This window comes from Anolis carolinensis, unplaced genomic scaffold (assembly GCF_035594765.1).
Source record: "Anolis carolinensis isolate JA03-04 unplaced genomic scaffold, rAnoCar3.1.pri scaffold_11, whole genome shotgun sequence".
In the NCBI taxonomy this organism is placed as follows: domain Eukaryota; kingdom Metazoa; phylum Chordata; class Lepidosauria; order Squamata; family Dactyloidae; genus Anolis; species Anolis carolinensis.
In genome coordinates this window covers 23,967,271-23,981,614 of record NW_026943822.1, presented here as the reverse complement: position 1 = coordinate 23,981,614, position 14,344 = coordinate 23,967,271, and the positions used below count along the sequence as shown (strand labels likewise).

The following is a 14,344-nucleotide window of genomic DNA, read 5'->3' as shown; positions in this document are numbered from 1 at the left end:
TATTGGAACAATCTCATATCTTGTTGCAAATGCGCAATCCCAGCACTTCTTCTGATTGGTATCCACACAGTCTCACGTCCTATCCATATTTGTCCTACCAAACAAACTGTTTTTGTTTCTTCTATTACTCTATTTACTCCTTATTTTGCCACAATTGTACAATCCAATGCCATGAGACCTGCGCAATACCAGGACCACACAAGAAGAGTTGCAAATCAACAGAAGGATTGGATTTATTGATAGGTTTTCCCCAGAAATGAACACAGCTGAAACTACTATGGAAAAGAAACAACTTTGTGCGATGACCCCCAAAGAAAGGCGTGTTTTTGCATCCTGTGTTTTAGGAGCCTCGTGTGATAATGTCCTAGATCATGGGTGTCATGATTTCCAATCATTGACATCTCCAGTCAGCTGACAAAGAACAGAGGCCAGCCATAAAACGGGCCAGCCATAAAACCTTAGTTACCCTCTGGTATGTGAGAGCCCCTATATAAATGGGCTAAAGAGAAGGTTCTGGTATTTTGTACAATAAAAACCTGTGGAAACTGCCCAGCGTGTGTCTTGGTGCTTTCTTCTGGTGGAAGACTTACCCACAGCACAACTGGAAGAAGAGAATCGAAGAATGGGCAAAATAGCATTAACTAAGATGGTAATATTAATATTCACTTCCAAAAAATAGTAGAGAAAGGACACCATCACCGCCTGCTTGCCCACCGCTTGGGCTCTGCATTGCTTGCCGCATCTCATGCGCTGCATTAATGCAGATTTCTGGGTGACAGCCAAGTCAGAGAAGAGGAGCGAATTTCCTCTTTGCAGTTAATTAAATCTGCTCACATAGCTAGGAGAGCCTATTATTACTGTTACGATAACCGTCCCGGGGTTGATAATCCTGTAATGTAGCGTCGCTCTCCGGAAGGTGAAATGACAGGGTTAGAGGGTTCGAGAGAAGCCACGGCGGAGACATACTCTCAATTAAAGGAGCCTTCCGCCTGAGAGTGTAAGGGCATGTTTGGTAAAAAAAGAAAAGAGAAAGAAACCACAGCAAGATAGCAGGGATTAGGGCTTGCAGAGAACGCTGGCACATATGTTTGAGCCTCCCCGCACAATGGTGAATCCATTCCTTATTTGAGAAGCTGTTGAAGTCATTTTGGGAATAGGATACCATTCGTTCAAAGCCCATTTCTGTTCCATTTCATTTCAGATTTGGGTCCCATTTTGCACTATGAAGGAAAAGTGGCAAAAGGTTTCAGTGTAAATATTGCATAGTGCTGTTCCTAACTCAATACGTTCCAGACATCCGTTCCCATCACTCTCTAGCTCTGCTCATGAGGGATGATGGCCTTTGGAGTTTATTTATTTATTTACATCATTTATATTCCGCCCTTCTCACCCCGAAGGGGACTCAGGGCGGATCACATTACACATATTAGGCAAACATTCAATGCCTTTTTAACACAGGACAAAGACGAACAACATAGCTCCGAGCGGGCCTCGAACTTATGACCTCCTGGTCAGTGACTCATTGCTCTCCCGTCTGCGCCACAGCCTTGGGCTAATGTATCTAGAAGACATCAGGTGGCCCAAGAAGGCAACCCAAAGGCCAGACATTTGACTTCCATGGAACCAGACCTGACCTCACATGTGCAAGTGGCAATACTGTAGAGTCTCACTTATCCAAGCTAAACAGAACATTGGATAAGCGAATATATTGGATAATAAGGAGGGATTAAAGAAAAGCCTATTAAACATCAAATGAGGTTATGATTTTACAAATTAAGCACCAAAACATCATGTTAGACAACAAATTTGGCAGAAAAAGCAGTTCAATACGCAGTAATGTTATGTTGTAATTACTGTATTTACGAATTTAGCACCAAAATATCAGGATATATTGAAAACATTGACTACAAAAATGCATTGGATAACCCAGAACCTTGGATAAGCGAGTCTTGGATAAGTGAGACTCTACTGTAATACATTTCTAATCATAGAAAAAAAATACTGTTTGATGAGCATGTGGTATATTGATAGCATTCGTGAATGTCATGATGCAATAGCTAAGGGGGTGTGGTCATGGATGAATCATAACCACGTGAGGGTTAGTTTGGTCAGCCAAACTCCCTTATTGATCAGCAGGTAACTATATAAGGAGAATAAAATAATCCATCTTTCTCTCTCCTGTGTGACTCTGTGTGAGTATCTACCTATGTTGTATGTGACTCTCAGATTACTCTAAAATACAAGGAAAGTGGATCTGTGTATCCGGTTTGTATACATTGCAGCAATGAAGATTAAAGCCTCCAGATATTTTGGATGAAAACCTGAATCTGAGAGTTTACTAAACAGTGTGTAGACAAGGTCAGATGCTGTCAGTTGGACTCTGCTGATAGACGGGTTGAAGCACGTTTATGCTGTATTTTTGCTTGATCTGGGTCACTTGCTATGCAGGGAGGTTGTGATTTGGAAACAATCTATCATTTCACATACCAGCATCCTAAGATGCAAAGCCCATGGATAGGGTGGGCCAACATCCTTCCAGAATGATGGGCACCTTGCTAGCCATTTTGCCTCAACCTCCACCGCCTTCTGTGTTAAGCATTTGTTCTTCGAATCCCTTTGCACCTTCCTCTTGAACTAATTGACAATGAACTTGGAAGCCCTGCCAACCTCTGCAGCTGCTCTGCGTACATTTTAGTGCCGCAAAGACAGCGAGGGGCCGACGGAGTCTTTTGTCAGCCTCGAAAACATTCTTGTTTTCCTCCAGAAAGCCATTTCGCCTGATCCATGGTAAACATCAACGTGGAAGCCTTGCCTTCCTTCCTTCCTCCCTTCCTTTCCTTTCCTCCCTCCTTTTGTTTGCCTTCCGCCTCCATCTCCAACAGCATTTGTTTTTAGGGAACATTAATTCTGTGATGGAAAAGCGGTTGGGGAATAATTAGGCAAATTCCTCTCCAAAACGGCACAAAAACAAAGCTCGTAGGTGTCGTCTAGAGCGAGATATAAATATGCATACGCACAGATGAACTCTCAGACAAAACAGCAGTATTATCATAAGGCCGTCCGATGGATTTAAAGGACTTTTTCAAATTTCTGGTTTTGGCTAAGCAGGAAAACCACAATGTAATAATACTACAATAAGACATTTATTATTATTATTATTATTATTATTATTATTATTATTATTATTATTATTATTATTGTATTGTATGACACAGCAAACAAGATAGACATGCTGGATTTCGTATCACAAAATCACAAGTCGAACACTTCCCAAGTGTCTAGGACTGTGTGATGTATTATTATTATTATTATTATTATTATTATTATTATTATGATTATTATTATTATTAGAAACACAACAAGATGAGTCCACAGCAGACACTCTGCTGGCTGTTATATTGGATCACATGCTGGACACTTCCCAAGTGTCTAGGACTATTATTATTATTATTATTTTATTATGACACAGCAAACAAGATAGATATGCTGGATTTCGTATCACAAAATCACAAGTCGAACACTTCCCAAGTGTCTAGGACTGTGTGATGTATTATTATTATTATTATTATTATTATTATTATTGTATTGTATGACACAGCAAACAAGATAGATATGCTGGATTTCATATCGCAAAATCACAAGTCGAACACTTCCCAAGCGTTTAGGACTGTGTGATGTATTATTATTATTATTATTATTGTTGTTGTTGTTGTATTGTATGACACAGCAAACAAGATAGACATGCTGGATTTCGTATCACAAAATCACAAGTCGAACACTTCCCGAGTGTGTAGGACTGTGTGATGTATTATTATTATTATTATTATTATTATTATTATTATTATTATTATTATTATTATTATTATTATTATTATTTGAAACACAACAAGATGAGTCCACAGCAGACACTCTGCTGGCTGTTGTACTGGATCACACATCAGACACTTCCCAAGTGATTAGGACTGTATCATCATCATCATCATCATCATCATCATCATCATCATCATCATATTCATTATCTAATGGATTACATTTGGTTTATGCTTAGCATATAAATTTTAGGATTGAGCTCCCAGTGGCGCAGTGGGTTAAACTGCTGAGCTGCCGAATTTGCTGACTGAAAGGTTGGCGGTTCAAGTCCAGGAAGCGGAGTAAGCTCCTGCTGTCAGCTCCAGCTTCGGCCAACCTAGCAGTTCAAAAACATGCCAATGTGAGTAGATCAATAGGTACCGCTCCGGTGGGAAGGTAACATTGGCGCTCCATGCAGACATGACCTTGGAGGTGTCTATGGACAATGCCAGCTCTTCAGCTTAGAAATGGAGATAAGCACCAAGCTGCACCTGAACTTAGTTTTCAGCAGCTGGGAACAATTTCCAATTGAAAAGTCAATTTCTAGGTTTACAGAGGTGAGATCCGCAAAAGGAAAGGAAAGTCTCGGGATGCCGAATGACCAAGCTTTAATCTCAACATCTCTGGAGGACAAAAGCCAGGAGGAGAACCTGAAGGACAATCTCTTTGGACCAGATAGAGATCAGCAAGCCTTCCCTACAGAAACAAGTCCCGAGGCTGCAGATTAATCCTTGTTATCTTGGGGCGAAATTGTCTCTTAAGGACACTCGGAGGAAAACGTGTGCGTCAGCCAACATGATCTTCACTCACACAAACAAGAAATGCCAATCTTTGCAGAAGAGCCAATTGCTAACTATAAATCCCATTATGGAATTACGGGAAGTGCAGTTTTACAAGGTCTTTAGCCAAATAAATCTGGTGCCTCCCCAAACTACAACTACAGCTGGGAATATTGCTTGATCAAAATGAATACATCTGAAGATATAGGGTGGATCTACATTGCGGAGTTAATGCAGTTTGAGAGTACGTTGACTGCCATGGCTCAATACTATGGAAGCATGAAGTATTGAGCCATGGCAGTCAACGTACTCTCAAACTGCATTAACTCCGCAATGTAGATCCACCCTATATCTTCAGATGTATTCATTTTGATCAAGCAATATTCCCAGCGTCTTCCTCATTTGCTTTAAAGTTATGTAAATCCTCTGCGGTCATTATTTTGGTTTTCATAATGTTCCCAACTACAAAACCCATCGTTCTCTATGGCAGCTGAAACGGTAGCACATGGATACAAGGGTGTTGTGCAACAGGAGCATGTCTTTTATGGGACTGTATTGTTTATTGTGACCAAACGTTAGAATAACATTCCTCCGGATCCTCTGGGCCTTCCAAACCTCCCTTCCGACCCATTCTCGCCATTACCTTCCTATCCCTGAGCTATGTGATAAATGAGGCGAGGAAATGAGCATATTAATATTGCAAAGCCAGACTCGGGCAAAGTAATCAATAGGAAGCCTGGCTGGATAAATATTCCCTTTGTCTTTTGGGGATGGTAGAAAAAATAATAATCAAAGACATATTATATCACTTTTAAGAAATGAAATCAGGGAGGAATCAGATTGTAGAAGGAAGATAATAATAATAATAATAATCATCATCATCATCATTTATTTTATTTACCATATTTAGATCTCGCCTTTCTCTACCCCAAGGGGAAATAATAATACAGTAGAGTCTCACTTATCCAACATAAACGGGCCGGCAGAATGTTGGATAAGCGAATATGTTGGATAATAAGGAGGCATTAAGGAAAAGCCTATTAAACATCAAATTAGGTTATGATTTTACAAATGAAGCACCAAAACATCACGTTAGACAACAAATTTGGGGAAAAAGTAGTTCAATACGCAGTAATGCTATGTAGTAATTACTGTATTTATGAATTTAGCACCAAAATATCACGATATATTGAAAACATTGACTCCAAAAATGCGTTGGATAATCCAGAACGTTGGATAAGTGAGTGTTGGATAAGTGAGATTCTACTGTAATAATAATAATAATAATAATAATAATAATAATAATAATAATAATAATTTATTTACCATATTTATATCTCACCTTTCTCTACCCCAAGGGGAAATAATAATAATAATAATAATAATAATAATAATAATAATAATAATAAATTTTATTTACCATATTTATATCTCACCTTTCTCTACCCCAAGGGGAAATAATAATAATAATAATAATAATAATAATAATAATAATAATAATAAATTTTATTTACCATATTTATATCTCACCTTTCTCTACCCCAGGGGGAAATAATAATAATTATAATAATTTATTTTATTTACCATATTTACGTCTCGTTTTTCTCTACCCCAACGGGAAATAATTAATAATAATAATAATAATAATAATAGCGTCCTTGCTTTATTTCACAATCTGATTCTGTTGTTATTTCTTGACTTTCTTCCACAATCCAATAAGTGGGTTTTTAAGAGCAAGCCATGGTGTTACATTAAATCATTATTGTCGTTATTGGTCTTAGTTGGCTTTTCTTGACTATCTTATTTCAAAATAAATATAAAACAGGGTTTATGGTGTATAATCTATGTATTCTATTATGTTGTACTCTGATTGTTTATGTGATTTTAATATGTTGTAAGCCACTTTGGGTCTCGTGAGATGAATTATTATTATTATCATCATCATCATCATCATCATCATCATCATCATAGTATGGGTATAGTATGAGGCCTATTTTTCATAGGAACTCTCAAAGCAACCAGAAAACACATTTATCCAGCATTGGGTGCTGGTTAACTGAGAGCATACTCTATTAAGTATTATTTTAACATGAAGTAAATCACTCATAACAGCTCATAACAGACTTTTCAGCCAAAGGAGAGATAAACACATTTCCGGAGAGAGAACGGAACAGCGGGATGCAAAAACATAGCACGTTTCTTTTCTGGTTTTTGTGTTTTTTTTTGGCTGGATGCATCCCAGCTGAACAAGCCCAGCAGCATCTCTCATTTACCGACCACGGACCCGAAATCTAATCTCATCCTAATTGCCATGGAAACAGACGCAAAGACTCGCAAGCAGGACGGTGGCATCACCTGCACGTTCGCCTCCCGTGCGCAGCTGCCAAGGTTTATTAACCGGCCAAGGCCGGGAGGAATCTCATTTGGATTCATCATTACCTTTGTCGTCTCCCTTCCAAGGCAATGAAGCCAAAGGGCCCTGATGGGAGACACGGCCCTTCCAGTCAAGGGCCGACGGACGGACCGTGGAGACATTAAGGCAGTTTGACTCCACTTTAACTGCCTTGGCTCAAGGCCAGGGAATCCGGAGATCTGTAGATTTGACAGGGAAGGCGAATGACCGTGGAAAACTGCAACTTGCACTATCCCATAGTGCTGAGCAGTAAGGGTGTCAAACTATTCATTGGAGAGTCTAGATCGGGCATGGGCAAACTTGGGCCTCCTTCCAGGTGTTTTGGACTCCAACTCCCACCATTCCTAAGAGCCTCAGGCCCCTTCCTTTTGCCCCTCAGCCTCTCTGCAGAGGTCTGATGCAAACTGCTAACAAAACGGAGTCCTGTGTCTGAACATGCTCAGTACAATGACATGACTACAACTCCTCCCACACTAAAGAGGTACAGGCCCTCCAGAGGTTTTGGACTCCAACTCCCACCATTCCTAACAGCCTCAGGCCCCTTCCTTTTGCCCCTCAGCCTCTCCGCAGAGGTCTGATGCAAACTGCTAACAAAATGGAGTCCTGTGTCTGAACATGCTCAGTACAATCACATGACTACACTAAAGAGGTACAGGCCCTCCAGAGGTTTTGGACTCCAACTCCCACCATTCCTAACAGCCTCAGGCTAGTCATGTCATTGTACTGAGCATGTTCAGACACAAGACTCCATTTTATTAGCAGTTTGAATCAGACCTCGGTGGAGCGGCTGAGGGAGAAAAGGAAGGGGCCAGAGGCTGTTAGGAATGGTGGGAGTTGGAGTCCAAAACACCCGCAGAACTGATACTCATACTGAGTCACACAGGAGAGAGAAAGAGAGATACATACACCTCACAACCTCTGAGGATGCCTGCCATAGATGCGGGTGAAACGTCAAGAGGGAATGTTTCTGGAACATGGCCAGACAGCCTGGAAAACTCACAACAACCAAGAGACGGATGGGCAGGCTTGCATCAACCCAGTTTCCTGCATGTTTGGTATGTCTTTGGCCAAGAAGACTTGTGGCAAGCATTGGCAGTCTCAATGGTGTGACTACAAGAGAGATGCCCACTTGCCTGCTCTCATGAATACAACCTCTTGCCTTGGTTCTGTTTGGGGAAAAGAAGACACCGCGCCAGTAGTCAGGCCTCTTTCTGCCAGTTCGTTTCTTGCATCCTCTGCCAAGGAGCTTGCGGAAGAGTCGCCAAGACGGATCAGCAACATCCGCTGTTGCTCCTTCTGCAGAGACCGGGTCTCGTTGAAATCAGATCCAGAGCCTTAACTTGTGCCGTGCAAATGAAGGCGACAGTGTTTGGATAACGCTGGCCGCAATGCAAGCAAAAGTATTATTTATTATTATTTACAGTATTTATATTCCGCCCTTCTCACCCCGAAGGGGACTCAGGGCAGATTACAATGAACACATATATGGCAAACATTCAATGCCAACAGACAAACAACATTCAGTTTAGACAGACACAGAGGCATTTTCAACATCTTTCCAGCTTCACGATTCCGGCCACAGGGGGAGCTGTTGCTTCACCGTCCACTGGTGGCTGTTCTTCCTCATTCTTTTCCTTGTGTTTTGCTGGCAGTTTTATGGTGTTGTAAATTAGTTAAATTAGCCTCCTGCATAAAGCTTACCTAAATTTTCCCTACTTGACAGATGCAACTGTCTTTCGGGGCTGCATAGGTCAACAGCAAGCTGGGGCTATTTTTTTTTAATGGTCGGAGGCTTAACCTGACCCGGGCTTCGAACTCATGACCTCTCGGTCAGTAGTGATTTATAGCAGCTGGTTACTAGCCAGCTGCACCACAGCCCGGTTATTCCGTCTCCGAATCAATGAATCGAAAAGGAGGCCCATGGGTCTGTCTTCTATTGGTTTCCCCAAAGGAATATCCACATGATTTGAGTGTGCACAGGGAGGCCAAGTCAGCCACTGAACCCGGCCGTGGGTGCAGAGAGATTGCCATTCTCTTTCTCGGGAAACAGCCATCTCGCGCCGGAAATGTTTCTTCATTACGGCACAGGAGCCGAGCTGTGCATCAAACGCCATTCAGTTTGGCAAATGGCAGGTAAGCATCAAAAGGTAATTGGGAATCTGAAACACTGACTGCTCGAACACAAACCACACCAGGCCCCAGCAGGCAGCCGGGCTGGAAACAGCGTGATGCGTGTCATCCGTTGCATCCGATTTATGCCGGAGAAGCTCATTAGAAGAGCTCCTCGTCTTAATAACGGGGAAGCCACAATCGCTACAATGGGCTCATCAGGAAGAGGAAAAAGTATACTCCTCCCTGAGCCAAAAAGCATATCGGATCTTATATCCAGAGACTGGTTTAGTAAATAGATAAAAGGAGATGTAATAGATTTCCTATTGGAAGGGTGGGGAAGCCTCAGGAAAATGGAGACAGGAGGAGAGTTCACAGTCCAAGAGCGAAGACGGTAAGTATTTTGGTGATGTGGATTTGGTGATCTACTCACATTGGCATGTTTTCAAGCCACTCAGTACATACAACTGGATGCACAAACACACATTTCTAGACCTTGTTGTTCCATATAAATTAAAGGTAAAGGTTCCCCTTGACATTTAGTCCAGTAGTGTATGACTCTGGGGGTTGGTGCTCATCTCTATTTCCAAGTCAAAGAGCCGGCGTTGTCCATATACTTCAGGTCATGTGGCCGGCATGACTGCATGGAGCGCCGTTACCTTCCCACCAGAGCAGTACCTATTGATCTACTCACATTGGCATGTTTTCAAGCCACTCAGTACATACAACTGGATGCACAAACACACATTTCTAGACCTTGTTGTTCCATATAAATTAAAGGTAAAGGTTCCCCTTGACATTTAGTCCAGTAGTGTATGACTCTGGGGGTTGGTGCTCATCTCTATTTCCAAGTCAAAGAGCCGGCGTTGTCCATATACTTCAGGTCATGTGGCCGGCATGACTGCATGGAGCGCCGTTACCTTCCCACCAGAGCAGTACCTATTGATCTACTCACATTGGCATGTTTTCAAGCCACTCAGTACATACAACTGGATGCACAAACACACATTTCTAGACCTTGTTGTTGCTGTACAAGGTAAAGGTAAAGGTTCCCCTTGACGTTTAGCCCAATTGTGTCTGACTCTGGGGGTTGGTGCTCATCTCCATTTCTAAGCAAAAGAGCCAGCATTGTCCGTAGACATCTCCAGGTCATGCGGCCAGCATGACTGCATGGAGTGCCGTTACCTTCCCACCGGAGCGGTACCTATTGATCTACTCACATTGGCATGTTTTCAAGCCACTCAGTACATACAACTGGATGCACAAACACACATTTCTAGACCTTGTTGTTGCTGTATAAGGTAAAGGTAAAGGTTTCCCTTGACGTTTAGTCCAGTCGTGTCCGACTCTGCGGGTTGGTGCTCATCTCCATTTTTAAGCCAAAGAGCCAGCGTTGTCCGTAGACACCTCCCAGGTCATGTGGCCATAGACATGACTGCATGGAGTGCCGTTACCTTCCCACCGGAGCGGTACCTATTGATCTACTCACATTGGCATGTTTTCAAGCCACTCAGTACATACAACTGGATGCACAAACACACATTTCTAGACCTTGTTGTTGCTGTATAAGGTAAAGGTAAAGGTTTCCCTTGACGTTTAGTCCAGTCGTGTCCGACTCTGCGGGTTGGTGCTCATCTCCATTTCTAAGCCAAAGAGCCAGCGTTGTCCGTAGACACCTCCCAGGTCATGTGGCCATAGACATGACTGCATGGAGCACTGTTACCTTCCCACCAGAGCGGTACCTATTGATCTACTCACATTGGCATGTTTTCAAGCCACTCAGTACATACAACTGGATGCTCAAACACACATTTCTAGACCTTGTTCTCGAAGTTTTTTCCAACCTAAGGAGAAACAAGGACTGCCAGAACCGAGAAGACGGTTGCGGATGGGGCGACATGGAGATCTCTTATTCATGGGGTGACCCTAGGTTGACCTGATGGCAGCTGACAAGGTCAAAACCTCATCTGGATTCAGCCCCAGAGCCTGAGATATCCCGTCCGTGCCTTGCTGGAACGGGCAATACACAGCCCTGATGCAGTCTAGACGGGCGCATCCTTGGCAGGCGAGGAGAGGAGTTTGCAATGAAGGCGGAACAGGGGCAGGAGGAGCCTTGCTTGTGTTCCTATGGACACTGGGAAAGGGGGGCCTTGGCGGGCTCAGCGGTCCCCGCAAGCACTTTCCTCCACGCAGAGAGTTCTACCTGCTGAAAATCAATGTCTTTCTGGAGACAGGTTAACTTAAGACCAGCCTGGTTCAGTTCCCTGCTGGGTTTGACAGCAAACGCTCAGCCGGCTCATGATGGGCTTTTCTGCTCGCACAACCCGTTCCAGGCAACAGCAGTTTAAGAAGAGAATCTTTTGCAACCTTAAGAAAGAAGGGGAGAGGCTAGACTTGAGGTCAGGCACTGGTCACGCCGTCCTTTCCTCTCGCAGAGTTAAAAATACAACTTCTGAGTCTCGAAGCGGCAACTTTGCACAGGGAGCCTTTTCCTCCTGCTAACAATGGGACTTCCTTGCAGAGACGGATGGCTGTTTTCATGGAAACGTGTTATTACCGGACACTTTCAGTTCCATTAAAGCAAGGGAAGCGGCAACGCAGCTAAGTGACCAAAATGACACTTCTGAAGAAGAAGAAATGAAATTCCCCTCTCCAAAGGGCTCTCTCTTGCCTGGCTTCCCTACAAGAATGTGGCCAAGATGGGAAATGACAATGACAAAGTTGAGTGACAAAGGAGCCATTGGGACTATCTCTGCCAAAGCAAGACACTTTGCGGATCTGTTACTGCTGTGTTGTGTTTATGTATCTGGGAAGAATAGGCACAGTCCTTCCCAGAAGCCTCTTTTACGTCTCCATGAAATGGACTTTGAAACTGATTTTCGGGTCCTGCCACCTGCTGACAGGCTCCTCGGTTCAAAGATGGTATTTAAGATCTTCAAATGTGTTATTGATGGGCCCGAGTAGCAAAGTTTGGATGGGGATCTGAGCTTTCCAAAAGAGAGGTCTGGCCTTCAGAGCTTGGGCCCCTTCCAGGCTCCCATGCACACACTTTGAGAACAGGAGCCCAAAGATTTACACAAAGGAGTCCCAAAGGAAATCTGGATGAAAATGGGCCAGAACTATTTGCCAATCCAATCAAAGAGCTCAAAAAACCCAGCTGGCCAATCTTAACCCTCCAAAGGCTGGTTAAATGTTGCTGCCAGCATTTTGAAAGTCTCCTGTAACTTCCCCAGATGGTCTGTGCAGAAGCTGAGGCTGGTCCTGCCAATTTCCAACTCAAAGGCCCTCCAGAAACACACACATGTGTATACATGTGTGCAAGTAAGTAAGTAAGTAAGTAAAAGTTTATTTGTATACCGCCCTCTCTCCCGAAAGAACTCAGGGCGGTTTCCAATATAAAATCAGCATAAAACATTGTACAATAAAACACTGAAAACAATATAAAACGCTGTAAGAGTTAAAAACAAAAACATAACATAACAACTGACTAAAACAATCACATAAATAGAAGGAATATAATCACTCAAATAACAAGTTGCCTCTTGTTGACTTATGGCAACCCATAGAGCTTTCTGAGGACTTCATCACACCAGCCTGTTATTTCGTCACAAGTTGTTTAAACAAAGAGAAACATGCCATTGTTGGAATGATCTCATTTCCACCTTGACGCAACTGTGCGATGACCATACTCCAAATTCCCAAGATTTTTCTTCCACACAACCTCACTTGGTGGGGATGTAGTCATTTCAGTGTTGGACTACCTCTCCAGAGAGCAAGATTCGATTCCCGTCTTGGCCCTGGAAACGCACCGGGTGAACTTAGGGGAGTCACATACTCACAAATCCAGAAAACCCAAGATAGATTCACCTTAGGGTCACCACAACTTGGACATGACTTGAAGACAAAACATGATAGATTCACCTTAGGGTCACCACAACTTGGACATGACTTGAAGGCAAAACATGATAGATTCACCTTAGGGTCACCACAACTTGGACATGACTTGAAGGCAAAACATGATAGATTCACCTTAGGGTCACCACAACTTGGACATGACTTGAAGGCAAAACATGATAGATTCACCTTAGGGTCACCACAACTTGGACATGACTTGAAGGCAAAACATGATAGATTCACCTTAGGGTCACCACAACTTGGACATGACTTGAAGGCAAAACATGATAGATTCACCTTAGGGTCACCACAACTTGGACATGACTTGAAGGCAAAACATGATAGATTCACCTTAGGGTCACCACAACTTGGACATGACTTGAAGGCAAAACATGATAGATTCAACTTAGGGTCACCACAACTTGGACATGACGTGAAGGCCAAACATAAAAGATTCACCTTAGGGTCACCACAACTTGGACATGACTTGAAGGCAAAACATGATAGATTCACCTTAGGGTCACCACAACTTGGACACGACGTGAAGGCCAAACATAAAAGATTCACCTTAGGGTCACCACAACTTGGACACAACTTGAAGGCAAAACATGATAGATTCACCTTAGGGTCACCACAACTTGGACATGACTTGAAGGCAAAACATGATAGATTCAACTTAGGGTCACCACAACTTGGACACGACGTGAAGGCCAAACATAAAAGATTCACCTTAGGGTCACCACAACTTGGACACAACTTGAAGGCAAAACATGATAGATTCACTTTAGGGTCACCACAACTTGGACATGATTTGAAGGCAAACAACAACAACAACAGTTTCAGAAGTCTCTTGAGAATCCCAGACAAGCACATGGAGCCATTTCCCTGCCTTTATATCTCATGCTAAAAATAAGTTATCTCATCCAAGCAAAATATGAATAACTGCTATCTGTCGGAAGCCGTTGGGAACCACATACAATTTTCAAGATAAGCGATCTAGAGCTAGAAAAGTATCGGAAAACAACAATGATGTGTTGCTGTTGCACCGGCTTGGGAATGCTTTAAGCTCCTTAACTGTAAACAAGAAGGGTGATCTTCATTCTTTCCCTGACCCAAACGAAATCGATCACCTTCAAATGGAAATGTATCCCCTACCCCTAGACACATGGAGAAATTTCCAAGGAGATTCAACTCTGACCATACCTTTTTCTATAACCAGAGGCACAGCCGAGAGATTCCTTCTAGTATTGCCAATCGGCTCAGAAAATTGCCAGGCGCAGCTGCTAATTGCCATATTTAT

At 42.8% G+C, this 14,344-nt stretch overlaps 1 protein-coding gene across 2 annotated transcripts in view; it reads right to left on the bottom strand.

Moving 5' to 3' along the window:
• The window catches only part of entrep2 (endosomal transmembrane epsin interactor 2), an 81,761-nt gene that overhangs the window by 46,619 nt on the left and 20,798 nt on the right, over positions 1-14,344 (bottom strand). The gene's annotated exons all lie outside the window — the stretch shown is intronic.